The sequence below is a fragment of the Peromyscus californicus genome, unplaced genomic scaffold, assembly GCF_007827085.1.
Source record: "Peromyscus californicus insignis strain IS unplaced genomic scaffold, ASM782708v3 Scaffold_4__1_contigs__length_199733344, whole genome shotgun sequence".
Lineage (NCBI taxonomy): Eukaryota > Metazoa > Chordata > Mammalia > Rodentia > Cricetidae > Peromyscus > Peromyscus californicus.
The window spans coordinates 27,822,654-27,827,581 of NW_026294562.1; the positions used below are offsets into that span (position 1 = coordinate 27,822,654).

At 43.0% G+C, this 4,928-nt stretch overlaps 1 pseudogene; it reads right to left on the reverse strand.

Moving 5' to 3' along the window:
* Window positions 1-1,213: 1,213 nt before the first annotated feature.
* Window positions 1,214-3,677, reverse strand: LOC128095315 (interferon-induced protein with tetratricopeptide repeats 1-like; annotated as a pseudogene).
* Window positions 3,678-4,928: the final 1,251 nt, after the last annotated feature.

Consider the following 4,928-nt stretch of genomic DNA (forward strand, 5'->3'; position numbering starts at 1 on the left):
TCCTCTCCTTGTCCCGTCTACTTCCTGCCTGGCCACTGGCCAATCAATGTTTTATTTATAAAGAACGATATCCACAGTAGGGGCAAGTGTGAAAATGCTCTCCTGGAAGAGAAGAGTCTGCAAAGCTCCCAGACCCCAGCTTGTGAATCAAACTGCCTGCCCTCTTGCTATCTCCCAATCTTTCTCTCTCCCATCCACTTTCCTTTCCAATCAGTTACTCTTCATCTACAATGATTGAAACTATTAGTGAGCAGTATTATGAATCCTGAGAGTTTTCCTTTTCTTGAATGTAAAAAACATGACTTTGGCTTAACGAAGAAACATCTATTAAAAATATCAGAGATATTTCCCCAAATATCAGGTGAATGAACCCTAAACCCATTCCTAGCAACATAATTCACAATGATAAACAGAAGCTGTCAGGTAACAAGGCAGCATCAGTCACCCTTACTATCCCATGATGTGGACAAGGAAATATAGCCTCATCTTTACACAAACCCCTTGCAGGGTTTATGTGCACAACTTTCTTTCCTGCCTGCCACTAGACTTCTGTTCGTTGATTCTGCTATCCCAAGCCTTCTTGAGGACACTGAAGGGATATCCTTTCCATTCTGTCAACAAATTACACTGGAAGACTTTGGGATTCAAGGAATTTTACTGAATATATTTTATTTGAGGGGAAAACATCACATATAACACACTATCAATAGCACAGAAAAACTGCACAAATCTTCTATATCATCTTCTGTCTGTAAGGTTTCCGGCAGGTTTCCTCTGCTTGGCTTTCCCCAAACTTAAGACTCTTGTTAACCGTGAATGATTCTGCAGTAAGGGGAGACCTCTCAGCTTTCAAACTCTCCCCTTTGCTCACTTGGTTTCCTCTGACACTGCCCTCTACTAAGAGTATCTGCTGACCTAAAGGGAAAGCTTCCTTGGAGAAGACCTCGTTGTCCAGGACACTGGCAGGCAGAGGATGGAAGACTTGCATTCCCAAGACACAGACATAAGGAAAAGATGTCCTAGGATCCCACAGCTCAAGGGAATGCAGATCAGCAGGGGTCATTCCTGGTCAGTGGGTGAACAGGTGAAGTGGGGTGCAAGTTCTTTATAGACACCACAATGAGGGGTGACAGAGAGGTTGGAGAAAGAAACTGGGAAGGAGACCAGGAACCCTCAGTTTTGAGTATATTCACTTCACAGAGGTGAGCTGCGTTCAGAACTCAGGGTTCACTCCCCCAGTGAACCTCAGAGCCCTCTTATAGAGCTGCAGGGCCTCTTCCTTGTTGCCTTTCAGTTTGTGGACTAACCCAAGCAAGCTGAAGCTCTGCACAAATCCAACATGCTGGCAAACATGTCTTATGGCCACTCTCTCTAAAGCTATGAGTAGTCTCCTCCAGAAAATTTTTTTTTTCTTTCAGATTAAGACCTATTAAGTAGTGAGTGATCACGTGATCCTCTGATTTCCGATGAAAATCTTGATAACGGCCATAGCGTAAATGAACATCCTGCTCTTTGTGACGCTCAAGATTACTGTTCAGTTCCTTCATGTTCAGCGCCTTCTGGAAATTTGCCTCTGCTTCTTCATATTGGCCCATTTCTGCCTGTACTTCAGCCATGCAAACATAAGCCATCTCAAATCTGGGCCTGAGTTTCACAGTCTCTTGAAATGCAAAAAGGGCCTGTTGTGTCGCCTGCTTTCTGGCCTGCTCATTGCTGGATGTCCTCAGTTGCAACACATGTCTATGTTAGCAGAGCCCTAGTTGGTAATGCAGGTAGCCAGAGGCAGGTGACACCTGCAAGGCCCTCTGTAGCAGAGGGAGAGCCTTGTCTAGGCAGCCTTTCCTTCGGTAATACTTGGCTATAGAGCGAAAGATATAGTGTCGGCAGGATGTGCTACTAAAGGTTCTTCAATGTGTGTTTCTGCTTCAGCTGCTTCTCCTACATCCAGAAGCTTCAGCGCTAGATAAACTTTAATATTCGGATCTTCTGGATTTAACCTGACAGCCTTCCTTAGGGGATTTAGAGAGATAGTATTGTCATCAAAGTCTATGTGATAGGCTGCAACTGCATAGCCAATGTTGCATTCAGGGTTTTCAGGCTTCACTGTCAGAGGCATATCAAATCAGGTCCTGGCTCCTGCATAATTCTGTCCTCCACACTTCAGCAGGGCACAGCCTTGCTCACAGACCATCTCGGCACACTCCATACTATAGCGGAAGGGACTGCCCAGTTCCTTGCATGTGTTCTCCACCTTGTCCAGGTAGGTCTGGGTTAGTGTCAACATGCCCATGTGGTAATACACCCAGGCACAGTTGCCCCAGGTCACCAAGCTTCTCTTGCCCAAATATTCTCTCTGAATCAAGGCTTCTGCTTCTTTCAAGCTCTGCAGGGCTTCCTCATCCTCTCCTTTCAGATGTCTCACATAGGCCCAGAGGTTGACCATCCCCACTGTGTTCTTGATGTCTAGGAAAACAAGCTCTTCAGAGATCCTCATTTCCAAATCAGGTATGTGAATGTCTTCCAACAGTAGCTCTCATGTGAAATGACAACTCAGCTGAATCAGACTCTCCTTGACCTGATTACCACCACCAATCTCTCTGTGAGAAGGAAGCAGGTGATTTGTTATGAGAGAAATGACCCAAAAACTGCCAATTAACTCAAAGTTAAACACATTTCACAACATTCTTGCTTATTTCCTGAAAGTCTGACATTTTGTTCCTTTAGAATTTCTTGATGATTTTAAATCAATCTCTCATCTCCATTCATTTGTACTGCCAGAGACCTCTTGTACATGCATGTACATGTACCTATACTTATGATCACAGGTGGTAAGTCAATCCTTTCAGTCAAGACTAAACATTGCCACACAGATACAGGCACACGAACATACATGTCAGAGTCCTTATCTGAGGTTTGGAACTCTAAAATTCTATTCCCCCTTTCCTTATGTCTTTGAGGACTATGTGTACAAGTTTATGCCACCTGAGCTGACATAGAAAGGACCTGTCTGTGTGGTAAACACTGAATGTGGAGGAGGAGTCACTGGGGGTCTGCCTATTTCATCTCAGACACAAACAAGGAGCTGTTCTCCATAGGTGATGCAGAACTAATGGACATGCTCTCTGCCTTGTGACTCTGGGTATATGACTCTTCTCTAGAACTTTATCTTTGGACGATGTAGCTGGGGAGCTTCCGGAGAGTAAGTCAACTTAGCTCTCCTCTCCTATGGTTACAAAGAATCCCTTTATTTTAAAGATGCTTATACAACTTCATGCCTTTTCTTGTTTCCCTATAGAGCAGTACAAGTAGTTCCGAACTATGTATCACTCCTGTCTCAGAGCACCACCAATAGAATCTAGTCAGTTAGCTTCAGGGTAGTAACCCAAAAGCAAGCAGCTTGGAGATGAATCTGTGCTCAGAAGGCAAAAAGGCCCTTGGTCCTGTTGGTAGCTCTCTCTGCCAGAGATCAGAGATGCCATAATGCTTAAACCAGCTGTCTTCAATTTTTACATGGCCATGCCAAGAGTAGTAGAATACAGGAGTGCTGTCCTCTTAGGTCTTACCCATATCAGAGCACACTAGCATTGTGCCCATAAGGGTAGGCTAATGGAAACAGACACCTATCTAGACATCTCATGGATCAGCCAATTGTTCAGGTTTGCTCACCAATACCTCATGCCTCCATCCATGAATGTTATGAACAATGCACTAGTGACCACTGATGGCCCTCTTTTCGGGGTCCTAATTTTACAAGACCACAGTGGTTTTCAACCTTCCTAATCCTGTAGCCATTTAATACAGGAAAGCATCTTGTGGTAACTGCCAACCTTGAGATTATTTCATTGCCACTTCATAACTGTAATTTTGCTACTGTTATGAATCATAATATAAATATCTGATATGTGTCTCCCAGATGGATGTTGACACGCAATTGAGAACTGCTGTAGAAAAGGAACTTGGTCTTCTTTCTTTCAGTGAAGTTCCCACTTACAATTCCACAATAAATCTTTTGGAAAACACCTTCTGTGGAGCATTAACATCAGTTTTCTATACTATAAGATTGGAACATAAAACCTCCATTAACTCCATGCAAGCTTTGTGTGACTGTGAGCTTTGGCACACTGAGTCCTGAATTAAAATTCACCTTAGTCTAGAAACCTTCTGTCCAACTCAAATCCTCTTCCTTTTCCTTTGACTAGTTTTCAGTGCAGAACTTCCCTAAACATTATTGTCTTGAGGACCATGTAGTGCATGGAATAGGAAAAGGACCATGACTGAAATGATGTGATGTTTGGTCACGATTGCATTTTCCTCCTTTACCTCTAAAGAGTATAGATTCATGGAAAGCTTCCCAGTCAGTGCAAAAGTCAGCTTTCTCCTTCACCGGGTTTTTCAATATGTACATCTTATACAAGTACAGTAGGAGAACAAGTGAGGAAACTGAGGTGGTTGCAACAACACATGGACAACTGTCATTCTTCCCCTTAATGATCTAAGCACTGGAACTGACATTCATCAGCTGATGTAGGCTCCTTCATCACCACTGCCTCCAGTTCCTGCTACCCTGGAGAGGCACACCTCTAGACTTAGTCCTCACACATTTTTTAGCCTTTGGCAACTGTAAACTTTGTCTCTATCACTTTAATTAGTCATTTAAGAATGGTAATGTAAGTGTGAAATGACACACAAAAGGTTGTTGAACTTGTAGAAATCAGTCACTGCAACAGAGAAGGTAAGAGGAAGTTGGAGAATAGTCCATTTTGCCCAAGGGATGCATAAAAGTTGTACATAAACAATGAACACAGAAAACGGTAAAATTATTTAAAAGAAATTAAATTAGAAAGTAATGGAATTATAACTTCTATTAATGAGGCAGGGCAGCATTCACATGGTTCATTATAAAGAAAGGCCCTTGAAGGGAAAGCTGT